The sequence below is a fragment of the Mirounga leonina genome, unplaced genomic scaffold (assembly GCF_011800145.1).
Source record: "Mirounga leonina isolate KUSES-001 unplaced genomic scaffold, KU_Mleo_1.0 Mir_178, whole genome shotgun sequence".
NCBI classification, from domain to species: domain Eukaryota; kingdom Metazoa; phylum Chordata; class Mammalia; order Carnivora; family Phocidae; genus Mirounga; species Mirounga leonina.
The window spans coordinates 2,691,843-2,717,853 of NW_023270464.1; the positions used below are offsets into that span (position 1 = coordinate 2,691,843).

At 33.1% G+C, this 26,011-nt stretch overlaps 1 pseudogene; it reads left to right on the plus strand.

Annotated features, from left to right (window-relative positions):
* Positions 1-15,032: 15,032 nt before the first annotated feature.
* On the plus strand, positions 15,033-15,952 carry LOC118023177 (annotated as a pseudogene).
* The last annotated feature ends 10,059 nt before the right edge of the window (positions 15,953-26,011 follow it).

Consider the following 26,011-nt stretch of genomic DNA (forward strand, 5'->3'; position numbering starts at 1 on the left):
AGAAAGAAAGAAAGAAAGAAAGAAAGAAAGAAAGAAAGAAAGAAAGAAAGAAAGAAAGAAAGAAAGAAAGAAAGAGAAAGAGAGTGGGCGCCTGGGTGGCTCAGTTGGTTGAGCGACTGCCTTCGGCTCAGGTCATGATCCTGGAGTCCCGGAATCGAGTCCCGCATCGGGCTCCCTGCTCGGCGGGGTGTCTGCTTCTCCCTCTGACCCTCCTCCCTCTCGTGCTCTCTGCCTCTCATTCTCTCTGTCTCAAATAAATAAATAAATAATAAAATCTTTAAAAAAAGGGGAGGGGCTTGGCAAGATGGGTGAAGGTGGTCAAAAGTGCAAACTTCCAGTTATAAAATACCTAAGTCCTAGGGATGTAATGCATAGTATGATGACTATATTTAGTAAAACTGTATTGCATATTTGAAAGTTGCTAAGAGAGTAAATCTTGAAAGTAGTCATCACAAGAAAAAAATTGTAACTATACATGGTGACAAATGTTAACTAGACTTATTGTTGAAATTATTTTGCAATGTATACAAATACTGAATCATTATGTTGTATACCTGAAACTAATATAATGTTACATGCCAATTATACCTCAATAAAAAAGAATGAATGAAATGCTCCAATTGATCATCTAGAAATCAAACATATTTTTTATCTGTACCATTCCTCTTCATAATCATATGAGTCAATTCCTCTGCCAATATGGCAACTTCATTGTTAGCCAGCTGATTTACTGGCACAAGGATACCAGAGTGACTGCACAACAACCATAACTTTATGTTTGATAAAGCTATTACTGTATCTATTTGTAGAAGTGTCTCTTCTCTGGGAACCAGGACATGTAGATCCACAATGTTGATCAATTTTTATTAACAAAAGTCCATAGTGTATATTATAGCTCACTCTTGATATTGTAAATTCTGTAGGTTTTGACAAATATATAATGACATATATCCATCATTACAGTATCATACAGAGGTTTTTCACTCTTAAAAATCCCATTTCCATCCATTGATCCCTCCCTCTTTTTCCCTGAATCTTCAGGAGCCACTGATCTTTATGCTGTCTCCATTATTTTGCATTTTCCAGAGTGTCATATAGTTGGAATAATACAGTATGTAGCCTTTGTAGTTTGGCTTCTTTCACATAACGATATGCATTTAAGATGTTCCATGTACCCCAAAGATACAAATGTAGCGATCTGAAGGGGCACCTGCACCCCAATGTTCATAGCAGCAGTGTCCACAATAGCCAAACTGTGGAAAGAGTTGAGATGTCCATCGACAGATGAATGAATAAAGAAGATGTTGGTGTATATATATACAATGGAATGTTACTCAGCCATCAGAAGGGATGAATACTTACCATTTACATTTATGTGGATGGAACTGGAAGGTATTATGCTGAGCCAAATAAGTCAATCAGAGAAAGACAATTATCATATGGTTTCACTCATATGTGGAACGTAAAAAACAGAGCAGAGGACCATAAAGGAAGGGAGGGAAAAAAAATGGGAAGTCATCAGAGAGGGAGAAAAACCAAGAGAGACTCTTCACTATGGGAAAGAAACTGAGGATTGCTGGAGGGGAGCTGGGTGGGGGAATGGGGTGATTGGATGATGGGCATTGGGGAAGGCATATGATGGGATGAGCACTGGGTGTTGTGCAAAAGTGATAAATTGTTGAACACTGCATCTGAAACTAATGTACTATAACTTGGCTAATTGAATTTTTTTTTTTAAATAGACTGTTCCATGCATTTTTGTGGCTTGATAGCTCATTCCTTTTTATAACTGAATAATATTCCATTGTATTGGTGTACCACAGTTTATTTACTCATTATAATAAGATTTTATTTATTTGAGAGAGAAAGAGCAGGAGCAGGGGGAGGGACAGAGGGAGAAACAGACTCCCTGCTGAGCAGGGAGCCCAACTTGAGGCTCAATTCCAGGACCCCTGGATCATGACCTGAGCTGAAGGCAGATGTTTAACAGACTGAGCCACCCAGGCACCCCCACAGTTTATTTATATATTTACTTATTTAAGGACATCTTGGCTGCTTCCAAATCTTGGCAATTATGATAAAGCTACTGTAAATATTCATGCACAGGTTTTTGTGTGGACTTAAGTTTTCAATTCATTTGAGTAAATACCAAGAAATGGTACTGTCGGATCATAAGGTAAGAGTATGTTTAGTTTTGTGAGAAACCACGAAACTCTCTTCTAAAGTGGCTGTATCATTTTGCATTCCAACAAGCAACAAGTGAGAATTCCTGTTGATCCATATCCTTTCTAGCATTTGGTGTTGTCCATGCTTTGGATTTTATCCATTCTAATAGATATATAATGGTGTCTCATTGTTGTTTAAATTAACAACAATAGTTGTTATCAATTCCTTCATGACATATGATGTTGAGCATCTTCCCATATGCTTATTAGCCATCTGCATATCTTCTTTGGTTAGGTGTCTGTTCATGTATTTTGTTCATGTTTTAATTGGATTGTTATTGTTGAATTGTAAGAGTTCTTTGTATAATTAGATACCAGTACTTTATTAGATATGTGTTTTACCAGTCTGTGGCTTGTCTTTTCATTTTCTTAGCAGTGTTTTATGCAGGGCAGAAGTTATTTATTTTAATCAATCCAACTTATCAATTTTTTTCTCCCATGGATTATGCTTTTTGTATTGTATCTAAAAGTTCAACACTAAACACAAGGTCACCCTAAATTTCCTCCTATGTTATTTTCTAAGAGTTTTATAGATTTGCATTTTACATTTAACTCTATGATATCCATTTTGAGTTAATTTTTGTGAAAGGTGTAAAATCTTTGTTGGTTGGTTTTTCCATGTGAATGCCCGGTTGTTTTGGCATTATTTGTTGAAAAGGTTATTCTTCCTTCATTGAATTGCCTTTGCTCTTTTGTCCAAGATCAGTTAGCTATATTTATGTGGATCTATTTCTACACTCTCTATTTTGTACCATAGATGTATTTGTCTATTCTTTCACCAAAACCATGGTCTTGGTTACTATAGCTTTATAGTAAGTCTTGAATCTGGGTAACGTCAGTCCTCTGATTTTGTTCTCCTTCAATAGCGTGTTGGCTATTTTGGGTCTTCTGCCTTTCTATATAAAGTTTAGAATACATTTTTCAGTAGATACAAATATTTTTCTGGGATTTTGATTGGGATTGCATTGAATCTATAGAGCAAGTTGGGAAGAATTGACATCTTGATAGTATTAAGTTTTCCTATTTATGCACATGGAATATCTCTCTATTTATATAGGTCTTCTTTAATTCTTCCATCAGAGTTGTAGTTTTGTGGTTTTCCTCATTCAAATCTTGTACATATTTGTTAGATTTATCTTTCTTAAAGTATAATTAATATACAGTGTTATATTAGTTTCAGGTGTACAATATAAGGATTCAACAATTATATACACTACTCTGTGCTCATGGTGATAAGGATACTCTTCATCCCTTTTATCTGTTTCATCTATCCTCCCACCCACCTCCCCTCTGGCAACCACCAGTTTGTTCTCTATATTTGAGTCTTGTTTTTGTTTTTCTCTTCTTTGTTTTGTTTCTTAAATTCCTCATATGTGTGAAATCATTTGGTATTTGCCTCTCTCTGACTGACTTATTTCACTTAGCATTATACCCTCTAGGTCCATCCATGTTGTTGCACATGACAAGATTTCATTGTCGTTTATGGATGGGTAATATTCTATTATATACATACCACATCTTCTTTATCCATTCATTTATGGATGGACACTTGGGTTGTTTGGCTATTGTAAATAATATTGAAATAAACATAAGGGTGCAATATCTTTTTGAATTAGTGTATTCCTTTTTTGTGTGTAGATACCTAGTAGTGGAATTACTGGATCATATGGTAATTCTATTTTAAAATTTTTGATGAATCTTTATACTGTTTTCAGTATAATTTAAATTTCCACCAACAGTGCAGGAGGGTTTCTTTTTCTCCACAGCCTCACCAAGAATGTTATTTCTTGTCTTTTTGATTCTAGTGAGGTTATATCTCATTGTGGTTATGATTTGCATTTCCCTGATGATAAGTGATGTTGAGCATCTTTTCGTGTGTCTGTTGGACATTTGTATGTCTTTTTTGGAAAAATGTTTACTCGGTTCCATTTTTAACCAGATGATTTGTGTTTTTTTGGTGTTGAATTGTATAACTTCTTTATATATTTTGAATATTAAGTCTTTATTGGATATATCATTTGCAAATAATTCTCCCATTCAGTATGTTGCCTTGCCATTTTGTTAATCGTTTCCTGTGTTGTGAGATTTATCTTTATCTCAGTTTTTGATGTTAATGATCTAATAGGATTTTAGCTATATTATTCATTTATTGATTACCATAGAAATTATAATAGACATTTTATTAGTGTCTAACATGAATCATTTTTCACTTCCAAGACAATTATTGCTATCATTAATTTAGATGCAAATATACATTTTATACTCTTACAAGTTGTTATTATTAGATTAGTATATTTTATACATTCAATGGTAATTCAGATTTATTTTCATACTTATCACTAATGTAGCTCTTTGTTTCTTTCTACAATACCATGTTTCTCTCAACGTTTAGATTCCGTGTCCAGGAAGGACTCTTTTTAATATATCTCTTAGTGTAAGTGTGCTGGCAAAAATTTCTCTAAGTTTTTTGTCTGATAAATCTTTATTTTTTTTCAAAAGTGAAGAATGTTTTCAGAGACTGTAGAATTCTTTGTTGGCAGCTACTTGCTTTCTTCACTTTATTTATTGTCTTCTTTGTTTTCCTGTTTCTATTCAGAAGTCTATTGTCAGTCTTATTTCTGCTCTTTGGAGTTAATTTTTACATTTTCAGACAAGTGTTTATGATTTTTTTCTTTGATTCTTATGTCCAAAGTTTTACTATGATGTATTTAAGTGCATTTTTCTTTTTGTCTTGATTTGGTTTCACAGTTTTTGTGAATCTGTGGCTTTTTACCAGTTTTAGAAATGTCTCAGCCATTATCTCTACAGATATTGTTTCCATACCATTATATCTGTTGTCCCCTTCTGTATCCTTAATTATAATTGTTATATCTTTTTACTGTTATATTATGCCCTTTATTCTTTTATTCTGTTTTTCCCATACTTTTTTTTTTCCTTTCCATGCTTCAATCTGTTTTTTTCCAAATAATATATCTTCAGGTAATAATTCCTCTCTTCAGCTAAATCTCATCTGCTGTTTGACCCACTTTTACTGTGTCATTGTACTTTTCACTTGTGGAATTTTTATTTAATTCTCTTATATAGATATTGATTCTATGAAGTATTTCTCCATCTTTGATCTATTTCTTAAGCATATTAATCAAAGTTTTGTTAAAGTCTGCATCTGATAACTCCACTATCTGAATCATAATTATTTTATTTTTATTATTTGTTTTTTATTGGTTCTAGATCTTGGTGTCCTTTTAAATTTGATTCAGTGTTAGACAGATGTTTTAAAACATAAAAGTTCTAGATCAGTACTGTTCAATAGAACTTTCCATGAAGATAGAAATGTTTATATGTATGTTGTCCAAAACCATAGCTACTAGCCACCTGCAGTTTTTGAGCACTATGGAATATGACTAGTGTGACTAAAGAATTGATCCTTTATTTTATAAACTTTTAATAAATTTAAATGTAAATAGACACATGTGTCTTATGACTGACACATTGGACAACACAGGTTTAGATGAAGTTTCTTGCTGACATTGCATATTAAATGTTGCAAGTGCTCAATTTGATATTTCTTCCACCAGAAAAGATATTCTTCAGCTTTCTGCAAGTAATTACAGTAGGAACAGATCTTTTTAATGCAGGCAGGCATGGAGCTGAGTTTCATCATGTCTTTGCTTTATTTCTGGTTCATCCTTTCTCTTAGTTTGCAGTTCTTAAGGATCACAAATGAAAGTCGAGTATATTTACCTGGGTCTCTCCACTTTGGCTGACCTGAACTCCAATTTTTGTCTCCTCAGAATAGGGAGAGTGTTGGTAGCTCTCCTTAGCTTTCCAACATGCTATTACCTGCCTCCTGCTCAGCCTCTCTGCCTCTTGCCTCTACAACATTGCTTGGGAATTGGCAAATGTCTTAGCACATTCTTATCTATGCTTCTCTTTTTTCCCCAGGATTTTGACCTCTCAGGTCCTCACCCTTTGATAGCTCTGAACTCAGTTTTTATCTCATTAGCCCTGTGAGATGTCTGAAAGCTCTTTTGGTTTCTTTGTCTCTTAGCAACTTCTGTTCAACTTCACAGACTCAGCCCACACACAGCTTATAAATCATCAGTTAGGCTGCTTTAGAAGCAGACCATGAGATAAGTATTAGAGTAAAAGTTATTTATTTGGGCGGTGCAATGTTAACGACATTGCATGCCATGGTAGTGGCATGGGAAATTTATATAGAGAAGGGAAAATAGCTAATAAAAGTCAACCAATTTAGTCAGCTGCCACAGTAGACAATTGGGGCTGAATTCTTCAGAGATACTGTGGAAAGTGGTGCAAAACACATTATCTCAGAGTTATCATATTCAATAGTTGAGAGATCTCGAATCTTTTTATACTAACTCCCAAGGACTACTTTGGAACGGAGGCAATGTCAATAACAATCCCTCCCTCCTGTGTATAGCTTGTCACCACTTAGAGCAGCATTCTGAGGTTCCAGACTAAAACAGGTCATCAGACTTGGAGATGCACATACTGGTAGTTGGAAGTCTGGGAGAGCACACTAAAAGGCTGACAGATGGAACAGAACAAACATAGCTTAGAAGGTCATGTTGCTCTCAATGAATTTGCCCTCTTTCCAGGATTTTGGCCTTTCAAATCCTGCCTACCTTAATTGCTCTCTAGTACCCTCTCATATATATTTTTTCTATTTTTATCCCTTTTTTTTTCGGCTTGTTCTAAGTAGGAGGATTGGTCTCTTGAAAGCTAGTCAGTCATAGCTGACAGTGGAAATTTGGGTTATATTTTGGACCCTAAAAAGTATTTTACTGAATGATTTATGGGTCTGGGAATAAAAATACCTTTTTATTGATTTGGAAGGTGGATAAATGTTACCCAATTTGTACCAGTTAAATTGAGATATTTTTAAGACATCAAGTAAAAAACATGCATTCATTGGTAACTCCCTTCCTTATTTGAGTGATATATTAAATGTATGTTCTTTCCAGTTAAAATGTTTATGTTCTTTGTTATTTTTTCATGTGATTGTATATGAAAGATTAAAGAAAGAGTAAATTCTTCTTCAATATCATCGCACACAATTCATTGATAGAATTACTTTGAAAACAAAGCAGAAAGTGCTAAATAAGGGAAAGTTTCTCCCAAATCTTGTTATTTATGCTTGCAGAATTTTAATATTCCCCGGCTTGATTCCAGACCACAGTAGTGCCCTGTTGAACGATTCTGGCCTCTAACTTGCTGAGAGCTGTTTTCCTTTCTGATACTGCTATTGGTGTCAATTCTCATGTTCCCTGAAGCATTTTCTCACAGTAGCTGGGTTTTGCTAGTTAGTGACAAGTGTCAGTGCACATCTTCCCTTGTCCCTGAAACTCACCACTCAGCTATTTCCCTGATCCCCAGGAAAGCTGCTCATCACCCAGCACATTCTATCAGCACAGAACCTGCCCAGCGTTAGATTACCAAACAGAGATTCAAAAATGAGAGTTTCCATGGACTGTCAAGGGCCACTATACAACCATCATGCTAAGTTAGGGAAATGTGCATCAAGGATAGCATTTGGTAGAACAGTCACTAAGCATTTTTGATCACACATATTAACAGTAAAATAATGAAATAAAGCCTACATACATTTCATTCTTTATAAAATACATTAATACAGATGAAATTTTTTTTAAGGTCAAAAAATCCTCTAGTCCTGGGGTGCCTGGGTGGCTCAGTTGGTTAAGTGACCGACCCTTGATTTCGGCTTAGGTCACGATCTCAGGGTTGTGAGATGGAGCCCTGAATCAGGCTCCAAACTCAGCGGGGAGTCTCCTTGAGATTCTTTCTCTCCCTCTGCCCCTCCCTCTCATGCTCTGTCTCTCTCAAATAAATAAATCTTTTAAAAAAATTCTCTAGTCCTCTAATCCTCCTCCCTGAAGTGGAGCATCTTGCTGACTTCCTGTGGAAACTATTAATATAGACAAGAAGAAAACTGGACACCAGGAAATCCAAAGGCACTGTAACTACAAGAGTGTCATTGCAAAAGTAGCCCAAGGTCAGTCCTTGGAATGAAAGTGACAACAGGCAGAGAAACCAGTGTGTGCCACGTTCCATAGGACATGATCATTGAATTAGCCCCCACCCCCACCCCTGCAGGACAATATCCAATTTCAGAGGAGCTTAACTAAACCCTGTAAGCAGAATGGCTAATGAGCAGCTTCAAACCGAAGTGGAATATTTAGAGAATTAGTGTAGTTTCCCAGGAGTAAATCCAAATATATCCTGAGCTTATACTGAGATAGTTTCTTTGCCTTCAAAACCTCACGTTCAATGCAATATGTCGTTGGCTTTGCAGTTATATTTGTATCTGCTATACAACACCAAAAAACGTAAGGTTGAATTTCCTCTCTATTGTGATGCAATTCAATCTAATTTTACTTAGAGCAGAAATGAAGTATAATATGACTTTAGATTACATTGTTTAGATAGGATGAGTCAAAATCTGATATTGGATTTTGCAATCAATCCTACTTCGGGAGACAAATAAAGGTATGGGTGGTAGTTATAAATACTACCTGAGACTTCCAAGGGAAGTTTGTGTTCAAGCTTCTCTTGTGCAGTGTTCCTCACATCATCCATGCTTGGCAGCAATAGCCCTGTGAGATGCCACGAATGTGTCACCAATATTTGTGTTCCTTTAACCACTGGCAGAATCCAGTGCAGGGTATCCTGTATTTATCAAGTCCACTTGTAAATGTCCATGAAGATGAGAAGCACAGTGTCACACTCTACCACTCTTTTCTTATTAAATGAAATGGAGAGCATCAAGTAGCTTCTGATTTATTTATCTTTATTATTGGTGCTTATCTATTAATATCATATAGTAGCCACAGCTCCATTTATGGCTTGTGTGTGTCTGACACACCATGACAAGATTTGGGTGAATGTCTGATCTCAACCCTAGAGATGTGTATTTTATCCTAGAAGTACCTGCTTAGTCCTAATTTGAAAGTTTGTGTATTGTCAAGATTATTAAAAAAAAAGATTTGTGATTATCCTAATTTTTCCTATCTGACTTTTTCCCACTTCCAGTCCATCTGTAAATTTTGCACCTGAAAAATCTAAAAATAAGAGTTTTATGTAGGTCATATATTTAAGAGCATTAAGAAAATAGTCACAAAAATGTAAGGTGTTTTATGGTCCCCACAGCAAGTCTCCCTACATTACATGGTCTGGATCATCTCAGGAAAAGTAAAGGAACAATGGGGAAAGTGTATCCCACACAGCGGCATCCAGGGTTGTGTTGAGCAGCAATTTATTAGTACATTCTACCTAGAGACTTTAGTGGGCTCAGAACTGAGATCACTCAGAGAGGAAAAGCCAATGAGGTATCCCTTATGATCACCCAAATATCCACCTGGAGTAATTTCCAGACCTTGGTGCAAAAAAGGATAATCCAAAGAGAGTCTGTCAGGCTGGCTGAGTTGAAGAGCAAGAAACAGAGTTCTGAGAAGCTAAGGTTACCATAACTTGGAGACAAGAGTCTCAGAGCAGAAGCAGGTACACAGAAAAAGAGGTTCAGAGATGTGGTACATTTTTGTACATTTGAGTCTTTGGTTCAAGGTACATTTGAATCTTTGGCTCAAAATCATTCTACATATGCCTCAAGTAAAACTCTATATGGCCAGGCAAAGAAAAATGTGCAGAAAAGACTCAAACAATTCTAAGAGATTACACACAGCCAAGAATCTTTTGAATTCCCAATATCCACAGTGAAGAAAACTCCTTAAATACGTGAGATATTCAGGAGACTTTAGAAAGATAATGTCTTAATTATAGGGCTAAACTAGACCTAGAGGAAAATCCACCCTAGATCCACCATTATAAAAGCTTAAAAGCAAGTCTTGAAAGTGTCATGTACAACCATGGAAGCCAGCCATAACAAAGTACATCAATCTTTACTAGAATATAACAAAGCTAGAGCTCAAAAATGTAAAATTCAGGGGCCCCTGGTTGGCTTAGTCGTTTAAGCATCCAACTCTTGATTTCAGTTCAGGTCATGATCTCAGAGTGGTGGGATCCAGCCCCCACACTGAGCCCACATCAGGCCCAGTGCTAGGCATGGAGCCTACTTAAGATTCTCTCTCTCCCTCTGCCTGTCCCCCCAACTCACTCTCTCTCTAAAAAAAAAATATAATGTAAAATTCATAATGTGGTATTTTATTGTGTGTAAATTATACCTCAATAAAAACTGAATTTAAAGAAAAAAGTAAAATATCTCTATATCAACAGATAATGAATTTGGTAAAATTTAATACTAGCTCAGTTAAAGAAATGTAGCAATCTGGTAATAGGAGATAGCTCCCTAAAGTAGATAATGGATCATACATTTCTACTAACATTACAGTTAATAATGAAGCAATAGACACATTCTCACTAAGTTTAAACACTGTGGTTAGGCTTAGTCCAAGGATTTTACAGTTTTCATAGTTATGTTAACGACATTGCTTTTTATTACACTTTTTAATGTTAAGAAATATCTTTTCATGTGGACTTTTTTTTGGTGGTTAATTTTTTATTATTTATTATGTGATGTTAATCACCATACATTACATCATTAGTTTTTGATGTAGTGTTCATGTTGATTTTTAATGTAACCACTTTCCTTCTCTTTTCCTTCTTTCCTTCCTTCTAACTCATTTAGTTTAATTTTGTTGTTCTCTTTAAAAATTTACTCACTTGAGGGTGCCTGGATGGCTCAGTCGGTTAAGCGGCTGCCTTTGGCTCAGGTCATGATCCCAGGGTCCTGGGATTGAGTCCTGCATTGGGCTCCCTGCTCTGCGGGGAGCCTGCTTCTCCCTCTCCCTCTGCCTGCTTCTCTGCCTACTTGTGCTCTCTATCTCTCTGTCAAATAAATAAAATAAAATAAAATAAAATCTTAAAAATAAAATAAAATAAAAATTTACTCACTTGAAAATTTAGCTCCCAAATTTTAATCTTTTTTATATTCTGATAAAGTGATTTAAGATAGAAATTTTATATAAGTGGGAGTTTTGGGGGGGATAATTTTATAATATTCTCTTATTTCTAAATATATGATTATTTTGGCTATAATTTTTCTTAGTGATTTAATATTTAGTTAAGAGATATTTTGGCTATCCTTTAGTTATTAATTTGGAATTTTATTACATTGCTTACAGCATATTGATTTCTACTTTTAAAAATTTCTTGAAAATTCCTTAAGCATAATACACAGTCAATTTCTATCACAGGTCTGTGTGTGTTTGCAAAGATTATGTTGGCTATATATATATACATATATGCCTGTATATGTTGTATTTTCACCAAGATACTTAAATTTGTCATCAAATCTCCTATATCATATTTATTCTGAGAGATCTTTATCATTGATCTTTATTTTTATTGCTCTATTATTTACTTTAGGTACACACTATATTAATACCATTAGAGAAATAAATGAGGAAACAAAACCTATTTTACAAGAATATGTTGCAGATGACGCATTTCCAAGTTATCTATTTATTGCTTATTTTTAGATAGTGATCTTAGAAATAAGGCATACAATTATCCAAATTAAAAAATAATAAAAATGATAGACTAAGAAGCAGAATGGTCACAACTAATAAGTGAATTAGTTAATTAAGTGAATCAGTAATTATTAAAATTATAATTATATATGATATATATGATATACATTATATATTATAATTATAATTATATTATTATATATTATAATAATTTATAATAATATAACTTATAAATAATTCATATAAATTATAATAATTTATACTATAATTATAATATTAATAATATATAATATGATATAATATATCAATGATATAATTGTATACTTTATGTTATATGTAATTATTATTATATATTATTGTATATTATATATATTTTATATATTTATATTTATATATTTATAATTATATGTTTATCTATATAAATATAAATATTTATATACTTATCTATACTATATATAATATATCTTTATTATATTATATATTATATATAATATATAACATATTATATATTTTATATATATTATATATTATATATTATATAAATAAATGTATATATACATATATACATATATACATATATAGTATATATATTACTATATATAAATATATTATATATTTATATATAAGATTATATATTATTTATAAATATAAATTTATATTTATATATTATATAATCAAATATATAAAATTTATATATAAATATATATAATACATATATTATATATTTAATATATATTATTTATTATATTTGATTATATAATATACAATATATATTATATATTATTATAAATTATTATAATATATAATATAATAATTATTATATTATTTATATATATTATTTATATTATTTTATTTAATCAATTAAATAATATTATTTATATAATTATATTTAATTTATATTATTCATGTAATTATAGTTAATTAACTTAATTAACTAATTCACTTAATTTATATATATTTATACATTTTATTTATTTATATATATTTTATATATATTATATATTTATATTTATATATATTTATTTATCTTTATATATATTTACATATATATTTATATATTATATATAAATATATTTATATATAATGTATATTATATTATTATTACATATATATTATATATTATATATTAATATATATTTGATATAAATATAAATATATGATATATAATATATAGTATATATTATATATAATATAAATATATAAATATATAAATATAATATATATTATTTATATATTATTTATATTTTTTATTTAATTAAATTATATTATTTATATAATTATATTTAATATATTATTTATATAATTATAGTTAATTAAGTGAATTGGTTATTATTATATTTATAATAATATTATAATAATATTGATATATATAAATATTGATATAAATATAATATTATATTTATAATAACCAATTCACTTAATTAACTAATTCACTTAATTTATATATATTTATATATTTTGTTTATTTATATATATTTTATATACATTATATATATTCATATTTATTTATATTTATATATATATTTACACATATTTTATATATTTATATATACATTATATATAAATATATTTATATATTATATATTATATATAATATATATTATATTATTATTATATATATTACATATATTATATATTTAACATATATAATATAAATATATAAATATAAATATGATATATATGATATAATTATATAATATATAATATATAAATAAATAAAAAATATATATATATTTATAATATAAATATAAATATAATATATAGTATACATATAAATATATAATATAATTATATTATTTATATATTTTGATATTATTTATATTATTTTATTTAATTAATTAAATCATATCATTTAATTAATTAAATTATATTATTTATATAATTATATTTAATTATATTATTTATATAATTATAGTTAATTAAGTGAATTAATTATAATAATAACTAATTCACTTAATTTATATATATTTATATATTTTATTTATTTATATATATTTTATATATATTTATATATTTATATATTTATATATAATATATATACTTATATATTTATATATTATATTATTATATGTGTATTATATATTATATAATTAAAATATATGATATATAAATACAAATATATGATATATATGATATATAATATGTATTATATATTGTATATATTATTTTATTATATATAATAATATATTATTTTATTATATATTATATATTTATATATTTATATAATTTATCTTATATTTATATATAAATATAAATATACATTTATTTATATATTATATAATATATAAATAATGTATATATTATTACATTATATTATATAAATATAATATATTTATATTATACATAATATATACATATATACATATATACATATATATGATATATATTATATATTAATAATTAATATGTATTATATATATCATTGTATATATTATATATAATAAAATATTATAATAGTAATACTATTAGTTAGAATATATATATAACCAAAAAAAAGAATATATATATAACCATATATTAGTGAAAAAATATATAAACATACATATTACATATATTTCACTCATTAGTTGTGACCACTCCTTAGTGAAAAAAATGTATATATAACCATATATGACAAAATACACCATATATACAAAAATTCATGGTGTATTTTACTTTTCATCAATGTTAAAAATTTACTTTTCTCCAAATAGCATGACAATAGCATAGATAAGTATTTAAGGTACTGAGTGTCAAAGACAAAGATGTAATTCAATAACTAGAAGGACAGATTTGGGTACTCAGTAGTTGCTCCAGCAGCATTCACCACTTTAAACATTAATTTCCTCACACATACTATGAATGTTATAAATACACCCCCCTTACACATTATTAGAGGGTTTATGTGAGGTGAGACACTATATAGAGAACAATTATCTCAGTGCCAGGCATACAGGAAGCACTTAATAAGTATTAATCACCAGTCCCATAAACTATTTGGCAAAGATTTGTCTTGAAAGTTTCTTAAAAATCATTAAGAAAAATACAAAAATATCTATAGAAAAATGAACAAATGAATAGCAATTCACAAAAGGAGAATAAAGAAGAGTATAAGCATATGGATAAATATGTATGTAATAAACATGTAATAATAATCAAGTGAAATAAATAAATAACAAATGTAATAACAAAACAAGTTAAAACTACAATTAAAATCCATGTATTGCATATAGCGATATATAGAATATACACTGACAAAAAATGTAATCTCTTGTTTCCCGGGATTCGTGTTGTGGTAGCCATGGACGCTTTGGATCGAGTTGTAAAGCCCAAAACGAAAAGAGCTAAGAGATTCCTTGAGAATAGAGAACCGAAACTCAGTGAAAATACTAAAAATGCTATACTTTGTAAGGGGGAAATGCAAATTCAATGGTGGCACAAGTACTTAAAATGTGTATGCACTGAAAAAACCATATCGAGTTCTGTATAAAAAGAAAAACATTACAAGACCATTTGAGGATCAGACATCATTAGAATTCTTTTCAAAGAAGTCAGATTGTTCTTTATTTATGTTTGGCTTCCATAATAAGAAGTGGCCAAATAATCTAGTAATAGGTCTTATGTTTGACTACCATGTGCTGGATATGATTGAATTGGGTATCGAGAAGTTTGTCTCTCTAAAAGATATTAAGAATAGTAAATGTCCCGAGGGCACAAAACCCGTGTTAATATTTGCTGGTGATGATTTTGTTGTAACAGAAGACTACAGAAGGATAAAAAGTCTTCTTACTGATTTCTTCAGAGGCCCCACAGTACCAAATATCTGCCTGGCTGGTTTAGAGAATGTTCTGCACTTCACTGCATTGAATTGGAAGATTTACTTTCGAAGCTGTAAGTTGATGTTGGAGAATTCTGGTTGTAGAACACCAAGGATTGAATTGGAAGAGATGGGGGCCCTCATTGGATCTGGTTCTGAGGAGGACACATCTGGCATCATATGATCTTTATAAATTATCTATGAAAATGCCAAAAGCGCTAAAGCCAAAGAAGAAGAAAAATGTCTCCCATGATACTTTTGGTACAACTTATGGAAGGATTCATATGCAGAAGCAAGACCTAAGCAAACTACAAATCAGGAAAATGAAGGGGTTGAAGAAGCGACCTGAAGAAAGGATAACAGAAGACCAAGAGAAAAATCAAAGAGAATTAAAAAAAAACTGATGGAACTTAGCCAGTGACTATAATGTTACTGCAGTCTGTTTACTTAAGAGAATTATCAATCATCAGTAAAAAAAAAAAAAAAAAAAGTAATATCTTTGGTTCAAATGTGAAGAAAAGACACACTCACTTAATGCTTGAGGGAGAGAGCTGTCAGCTGCTTTCTGGGGCACAGAATCAATACTTTCTGGGAACCTCAACAAGAGGCTTGCCATTTGAACTGACAGTTCCATTGTTAAAACCTCATCCGAAGGAAACAAGTAGACAAGATGAAAGTGATGTTTTAGAAGCTCCTACCTCATAGTTTTGTTATGGGTAAAAATTGGAAATTATTGTATAACTAATCATAGGAAATAAGTTAAATAGATTATTGTATAAGAATTGCTATTTAGGCACCAATAATGATTTTGAAGTTTATTAATTTTTGGAAATATGTTAATAATGTATCATTTAGTTTATTATGAAGCCAATTACAAACTCTCATTCTCCCAGAGTAACTTGTATATTGAAAGTGACCCTTGAAAAAAATCAATGGTATACCCTAAAATGATAACAGTATTATTTTTTGTTGGGTACAAGTCAATCTTATATTCTTTATTATTTTCCTACAGTGATATTTATCATTTGCATAATTTTAAAAGATTAAATAAGGAGGGGGGCGGAGCAAGATGGCAGAGGAGTAGGAGACCTGGATTTCGTCTCATCTCAGGAATTCAGCTGGATAGGGATCAAACCATTCTGAACACCTACAAACCCAACAGGAGATCGAAGAAAGGAATAGCAACAACTCTCTGAACAGAAAAGCAACCACTCTCTGGAAGGTAGGACATGCGGAGAAGTGAATCCGAGGCGATATTCGGGAGGATAGACGGCGGGGGAGGGGCCTCTGTCGGCCGCTTCTGGCAAGTGATAGAGCCGCGGAGCACAACATCGGAACTTTTAAAAGTCTGCTCTGCCTAGGGACGTCACTCTGGTGGCTAAGCGGGGGGTGGAACCCTCCGGGACAGTGTGGTCTCAGGACTCTCGGGGTCACAGAAAGACCGGGGGTGCCTGAGTGTGGCAGAGCTCCAGGTAACGGAGCAGGGAAGCTGGCTTCAGAGGCGGAGCCCAGGCGCGGGCTCTCAGCTCCGGGTTGACATAAACCGTGATCCACGGCACAGTCAGGCCACTGCTCCTCCAGCAGGGACCCAACAAGCAGCATATCCCGGGGAGACTCACATTCCTCCCCCGGGAGGAGCCGCGTGGGAGTGCACCGCAGGGACCTGCTGGGTTTGGAGACTCTACCCGGGGTCAGGTGCCAGAGATAGAAACGCGCGGTCACAGGCCCGGTGAGCACGGAGTGCGGCCGGAGACTGGGGACACGGGACTGACTGACGGCTTTTCTCTGGAGGCTCACTGAGAAGCGGGGCCCCGAGTTCTCGGCTCCTCTGGGGTGGAGATTGGGAGGCCGCCATTTTCACTCTCTGCCTCCAAAGCTGTACGGAAAGCTCGCAGGGAACAAAAGCCCCGGAGAGCAAACCCCAGCAGATTACATAGCCGGGAGGGGGCAAGGGCGGGGCAATTCCACCTCCTGCAGAGACATTTGGAAACCACGGCAACAGGCCCAGCCCCAGAAGATCAGCGAGAACAGCCAGCCAAGAACAAGTTTACCAATCAATGAGAATGGCAGAACTCCAGCGCTAGGGGAATACTGCACATAGAATTCATGGCTTTATTACCATGATTCTTTAGTCTTTCAAAGTTAATTTTTTTAACTGTCTTTTTTCTTCTTTTTCTTTTTGAATTTTTCTTTTTCCCTTTTTCAACCAACATCTTATCAATCCCTTTTAAAAAAAAAAAATTTTTTTTTTTTTTTTTTAGAGTCATAGTCTATCCCTTCATAGTAGTTACCCGTATTTTTGGCTTACATATATATATAAGTTGTTCTCTCTTTAAAATTTTGAGATAGTTTCTTCTAACAAATTAAAATATACCCTAAATCTCTAGTATATGGTGTTTTCTATTCCCCTGCCTGATCACAATCTCTCCCTTTTTTTTTTCTTTTCTCTTTTTTTAAATCCTCTTCTTTCTTTTTTCAAACAACTTTTTATCAATTCCTTTTATAAAATTTTTTATAATTTCCGTCTTTACAGTCATATTCCATCTCTTCATCATATCAACCCTTATTTTTGTACATATATAAGTTTTTCTTTCTTTAAAATTTTGGGAGGCACATTCCTCTAAAAGAAAAAAATACACCCAAAATCTAGTGTGTGGCACTGATCTATATACCAGCCTGATCATATTTGATCACATTCTGGTTTTTTGTTGTTGTTGTTGTTTTGTTTTCTTTGTTTTTGTTTTTATCTTTATCTTTTTCTTCTTTTTTTTCTTTTTCTTTTTTCTCTCTTTCCGTTTCTTTTTCCACTCTTCAAGTCTTTTCTGATTTGTTTAGAGTATATTTTCTGGGGATGTTGTTACTCTGCTAGCATTTTGTTCTCTCATTAATCTATTCTCCTCTGCACAAAATGACAAGATGGAAAAAAACACCTCAACAAAAAGAACAAGAGGTAATACCGACTGCCAGGGACCTCCTCAATGCGGACATTAGTACAATGTCAGATCTAGAGTTCAGAATCTCGCTTTAAAGATACTAGCTGGGCTTGAAAAAAATATGGAAGTTATTAGAGAAACCCTTTCTGGAGAAGGAAAAGAACTAAAATCTAACCAAGTAGAAATCAAAAAGGCTATTAATGAGGTGCAATAAAAAATGGGGGCGCTAACTGCTAGGATAAATGAGGCAGAAGAGAGAATCAGTAATATAGAAGACCAAATGATGGAAAATAAAGAAGCTGAGAAAAAGAGAGATAAACAACTACTGGATCATGAGGGCAGAATTCAATAAGACGAAACAACATTAGAATAATTGGGATCCCAGAAGAAGAAGAAAGAGAGAGGGGGGCAGAAGGTAGAATGGAGCAAACCTACAATGGTAGAAACATTAGATTGGCAACAGACCTATCCACAGAGACCTGGCAAGACAGAAAGGACTGGCAGGATATATTCAGAGCACTAAACAAGAAAAATATGCAGCCAAGAATACTCTATCCAGCTAGGCTGTCATTGAAAATTGAAGGAGAGTTAAAAAGCTTCCAGGACAAACAAAAACTAAAGGAATTTGCAAACACAAAAACAGCCCTACAGGAAATCTTGAAAGGGGTCCTCTAAGCAAAGAGAGATCCTAAAAGCAACATAGACCAGAAAGGAACACAGACAATATACAGTTAACAGTCACCTTACAGGCAATACAATGGCACTAAATTCCTATCTTTCAATAGTTACCCTGAATGTAAATGGGTTAAATGCCCCAATCAAAAGACACAGGCTATCAGACTGGATTAAAAAACAAGACCTATCAATATGCTGTCTGCAAGACACTCATTTTAGACCCAAAGACAGCCCCAGAATGAAAGTGAGGGGGTGGAAACCATTTACCATGCTAATGGACATCAAAAGAAAGCTGGGGTGGCAATCCTTATATCAGACAAATTAGATTTTAAACCACAGACTATAATAAGAGATGAGGAAGGACATTATATCCTACTTAAAGGATCTATCCAACAAGAAGATCTAACAATTGTAAATATCTATGCCCCTAACATGGGAGCAGCCAATTATATAAGGCAATTAATAACAAAAGCAAAGAAACACATCGACAACAATACAATAATAGTGGGGGACTTTAACTCTCCCCTCACTGAAATGGACAGATCGTCTAAGCAAAGGATCAACAAGGAAATAAAGACTTTAAATGACACACTGACAAAAATGGACTTCACAGACCTATTCAGAACATTCCATCCCAAAGCAACGGAATACACATTCTTCTCTAGTGCCCATGGAACATTCTCCAGAATCGATCACATCCTAGGTCATAAATCAGGTCTCAATCAGTACCAAAAGATTGGGATCATTCCCTGCCTATTTTCAGACGACAATGCTTTGAAACTAGAACTCAATCACAAGAGGAAAGTCGGAAAGAACTCAAATACATGGAGGCTAAAGAGCATCCTATTGAAGAATGAATGGGTCAACCAGGAAAATAAGAAGAATTTTAAAAATACATGGAAACCAATAAAAATGAAAACACAACTATTGAAAATCTTTGGGATGCAGCAAAGGCAGTCCTGAGAGGAAAGTATATAGCAATACAAGCCTTTCTCAAGAAACAAGAAAGGTCTCAAATACACAACCTGGAGAAAGAACAGCAAATAAAGCCTAAACCCAGCAGGAGAAGAGAATTAATAAAGATCAGAGCAGAAATCAATGAAATAGAAACTAAAAGAACAGTAGAACAGATCAACGAAACTAGGAGCTGGTTCTTTGAAAGAATTAACAAGATTGATTAACCCCTGGCCAGACTTATCAAAAAAAAAAAAAAAAAAAGAGAAATGACCCAAATAAACAAAATCATGAATGAAAGAGGAGAGATCACAACCAACACCAAAGAAATACAAACAATTATAAGAACATATTATGAGCAACTCTATGCCAGCAAATTAGATGACCTGGAAGAAATGAATGCATTCCTAGAGATGTATCAACTACCAAAACTGAACCAGGAAGAAATAGAAAACCTGAACAGACCTATAACCACTAAGGAAATTGAAGCAGTGATCAAAAATCTCCCAAAAAACAAAAGCCCAGGGCCAGATGGCTTCCCAGGGGAATTCTACCAAACATTTCGAGAAGAATTAATACCTATTCTTCTGAAACTGTTCCAAAAAATAGAAATGGAAGGAAAACTTCCAAACTCGTTTTATGAGGCCAGCATTACCTTGATCCCAAAACCAGACAAAGACCCCATCAAAAAAGGAGAATTAAAGACCAATATCCCTGATGAACATGGATGCAAAAGTCTCACCAAAATACTAGCCAATAGGATCCAACAGTACATTAAAAGGATTATTCACACGACCAAGTGGGATTTATCCCTGGGCTGCAAGGTTGTTTCAACATCCGCAAATCAGTCAATGTGATACAATACATTAAGAAAAGAAAGAACAAGAATCATATGATCCTCTCAATAGATGCAGAAAAAGCATTTTACAAAGTACAGCATCCTTTCTTGATCAAAACTCTTCAGAGGATAGGCATAAAGGATACATACCTCAATATCATAAAAGCCATTATGAAAAACCTACAGCAAATATCATTCTCAATGGGGAAAAACTGAGAGCTTTCCCCCTAAGGTCAGGAATGTGGCAGGGATGTCCACTATCACCACTGCTATTCAACATAGTATTGGAAGTCCTAGCCACAGCAATCAGACAACAAAAAGAAATCAAAGGCATCCAAATTGGCAAAGAAGAAGTCAAACTCTCACTCTTTGCAGATGATATGATACTTTATGTGGAAAACCCCAAAGACTCCACCCCAAAACTGCTAGAACTCATACAGGAATCCAGTCAAGTGGCAGGATATAAAATCAATGCACAGAAGTCAGTGGCATTCCTATACACCAACAACAAGACAGAAGAAAGAGAAATTAAGGAGTCAATCCCATTTACAATTGCACCCAAAACGATTAGATACCTAGGAAGAAATCTAACCAAAGAGACAAAGGATCCGTACTCAGAAAAGTATAAAATACTCATGAAAGAAATTGAGGAAGACACAAAAGAAATGGAAAAACGTTCCATGCTCATGGATTGGAAGAACAAATATTGTGAAGATGTCAGTGCTACCTAGAGTAGTCTACACATTCAATGCAATCCCCATCAAAATACCATCCACTTTTTTCAAAGAAATGGAACAAATAATCCTAAAATTTCTATGGAACCAGAAAAGACCCCGCATAGCCAGAGGAATGTTGAAAAAGAAAAGCAAAGCCGGCGGCATCACAGTTCTGGACTTCCAGCTCTATGACAAAGCTGTCATAATCAAGACAGTATGGTACTGGCACAAAAACAGACACATAGATCAATGGAACAGAATAGAGAGCCCAGAAATGGACCCTCAGCTCTATGGTCAACTCATCTTTGACAAAGCAGGAAAGAATGTCCAATGGAAAAAAGACAGTCTGTTCAACAAATGGTGTTGGGAAAATTGGACAGCCACATGCAGAAGAATGAAACTAGACCACTTCCTTACACCACACACAATAATAGACTCCAAATGGTTGAAAGACCTCAATGTGAGACAGGAGTCCATCAAAATCCTAAAGGAGAACACAGGCAGCAACCTCTTTGACCTCAGGCGAAGCAACTTCTTCCTAGAAACATCGCCAAAGGCAAGGGAAGCAAGGGAAAGAATGAACTATTGGGACTTCATCAAGATAAAAAGCTTTTGCAAAGCAAAGGAAACAGTCAACAAAACCAAAAGACAACCGACAGAATGGGAGAAGATATTTGCAAATGACATATCAGATAAAGGGCTAGTTTCCAAAATCTATAAAGAACTCATCAAACTCAACACCGAAAGAACAAAGAATCCAATCAAGAAATGGGCAGAAGACATGAAAAGACATTTTTCCAAAGAAGACATCCAAATGGCCAACAGACACATTAAAAAGTGCTCAATATCGCTCAGCATCAGGGAAATCCAAATCAAAACCTCAATGAGATACCACCTCACACCAGTCAGAGTGGCTAAAATTAACAAGTCAGGAAACGACGGATGTTGGTGGGGATGCGGAAAAAGGGGAACCCTCCTACTCTGTTGGTGGGAATTGAAGCTGGTGAAGCCACTCTGGAAAACAGTATGGAGGTTCCTCAAAAAGTTGAAAATAGAGCTACCATACGACCCAGCAATTGCACTACTGGGTATTTACCCCAAAGATACAAAAGTAGGGATCCGAAAGAGTATGTGCACCCCGATGTTTATAGCAGCAATGTCCACAATAGCCAAACTGTGGTAAGAGCCTAGATGTCCATCAACAGATGAATGGATAAAGAAGAGGTGGTATATATATACAATGGAATATTATGCAGCCATCAAAAGGAATGAAATCTTGCCATTTGCAATGACGTGGATAGAACTGGAGGGTATTATGTTGAGTGAAATAAGTCAAACAGAGAAAGACATGTATCATATGATCTCACTGATATGAGGAATTCTTAATCTCAGGGAACAAACTGAGGGTTGCTGGAGTGGGGGGTGGGGTGGGAGGGATGGTGTGATTGGGTGATAGACACTGGGGAGGGTATGTGCTCTGGTAAACGCTGTGAATTGTGCAAGATTGTTGACTCTCAGATCTGTACCTCTGAAACAAATAATGCAATATATGTTAAGAAAAAAATAAAAGAAGAATATAGCAGGAGGGGAAGAATGAAGTGGAGGAAATTGGAGGGGTAGGCAAACCATGAGAGATGCTGGACTTTGAAAAACAAACTGAGGATTCTAGAGGGGAGGGGGGTGGAAGGATGGGTTAGTCTGGTGGTGGGTATTGAGGAGGGCACATTCTGCATGGAGCACTGGGTGTTATGCACAAACAATGAATCGTGGAACACTACATCTAAAACTAATGATGTAATGTATGGGGGTTAACAAAAGAATAAAAAAAAAAGTCCTTTGTATAAGGAGAATATGTTTTTCTCTCTTCTACTTACCTCTCTCTATTTGATGTTATTAATCATTTATCTAGCATATTGTCCTTAAATCTGCAGCTGATAAACTGAGGCTAAATTTAACAAGGGTATTTTTTGTGATTCTATGAACTCCTCCAAGTGATAGGAACACAAATGAACTGCGGGATAGCTGTCATGTTTGCTATCTTGGTACTTTACTGGTTAAATTCAGCTGATCGAGCAGAATAGTTTGTATCTCTTTCTTCCCTCACTGCCTCATGACTTTTCCTGGCAGATAAATGACTGTCTTTAGTAGCAGGTATAAGAGATCTTGAATTCTACTTAAATGATCCATATGATAAATCTAGTTTAAGATCTTTCTAGTTGGCTACAGTACCTCTGATAAAAGGTTTCAGGGCCAGAAGAACAACAATAGACTGTATTATTTATTTACTAAAAAATATTTTGTGTTATCACTTGTGATTTTTTTTTTTTTGTCTTTATCTCTTCAGTTAACTAAAAATGGTAGCAGGTTACCTTTGTGCTTATTGTCACATTTTCCCCCTCTTCCCATTGGTGTTTAAGGAAGTACTACTCCAGTTTAAAAAAAAGTTAAATAGCATTTCTGATTGGGATTTTACCATAGATGTAAATGTACTTGTAGGATATATAAACCTATTTTGTAAGTAAATTTATTATGTATTTAATTGACTAAATACATGGATATTTTGTGGATAAGTGTTCTTATTATTGATGAAATCATTTGCTACTTTCAGATTACTAGATCTGGCCTGAGAATAATGACAATTTAATTTTCAATTGTGATTTTCCTAAAATCAAAATCAGCTCAAGAATTCTCCTGGCAATAATGATGTAAATGTGAGAAGGCTCCCACCATAAACAGCTAGGAAAGCTGAACAAAATATATGAAGCAGCTATATTTACATAGTGAACAACAGGCAGTGCAATACTTTGACCCCTTAGAGAAGGGAAACAGGGGCCCTATAATTGCACTACCTTTTTGCCTTGAGATTTTATGGAACACAATGTAGTGAACAAAAGCTCAAACAGGATAATACAGATTCACTGGGTTGAGAAGAGAGAGAGCAGAATTCTGAGATATTGTAGCAACTTAAACTTGCAAAACATAGAATAGGAAAGAAGGATGCTGTACAAAAAGAAAGCTCCAGACTTATGGGTCCTCTTGCATCTGTTGATGAATACTAAGCTGTGCATCATAGGGTAAGTATCCACAATGCTAAGCAGAAAATAAGCAAAGACCTACAAGCTATATGATTTTCAGATGTTACACAGGACTGGGAGATATTCTAGTTCTGTCCAGCCAGATTGGAAAGTCATTATTAAATGCCTGGGACATTCAATAGGTATTCCATAAAGATAATACTTTAGTAGTGTGTCCAAGCTAGCCTTAGATTAAATATTACCTTAGACCTGCTCTAAAAAAAGCTTTTAAACTACCCTTGAAAAGATCAAACAGATGAGCAAGTAACTGATTGCAAGAAAAGAGTCCAATACTCTTTAAAAGAAGATAACAAAATCCAGCACAGAACAACATAGAATTCAAAATGTGTAGTCCAAACAAGAATTATCAGCATACTAAGAATCGGAAAAATGTGACATATAACTAGAAAAAAAGCAATTTATTCAAAATAGTCTCAATGAGAGATGATTAAATAAGCAAGTACGAAATTTTTAAGAGCTTACTATTAAATACCTCAAGAGTTTAAAGGAGAAGTGAACACAATGATGGCAATAATGGAATATATAAAAACAGAAATAAGTGGAACTCTTAAAGTTTAAATAAAATTTCTAAAATAATTGTGTCTCTGGACATGACTAAAGGCAGATTAGGCACTGCAGAAGAAAAGATATAAGAACTTGAAGACATAACAATACAAATTATCCAACTAAAGCTTAATGGAAAAACAAAAAAAAAAGTGATTTAGTGACCTATGAGACTGTATCAAAGTATTCAGCATACGTGTAATTGGATTTTCCAGAGGGAGAAGGAATAATATTTTAAAAAATACTAGCCAAAAATTATCCAAATTAGATGAAAGCTATAAATACACAAATCTAAGAAGCTCTGTGAATACCCAAGAAGAATAAACAAAATGAAAAGCACACTTAGGAATATCATAATAAATTTGCCAATAAGTATCTGAAACTAATGATGTACTATATGTTGGCTAATTGAATTTTAAAAAAATGCTAATAAGCATTGAGAGAAGAAAAAAAATCTTAAAAGTAAACAAAGGGTGTATCTAAAGATATTATGTACATGAGACCAGTAATAAGTAATTTTATTAATTTCTCATCATAAATATGTAAGCCAAAATAACAATAGAATACTATATTTAACTTAAAAATTTGTAAACTTTGAATGTTATAAATAGCAAAGTAATCTTATGAACATGTAGAAAAAATACAATTTTCTGATGACCAAAATCTATGAGAATTTTTCACTAGCAGACATGCACTAAAGAATGCTAGT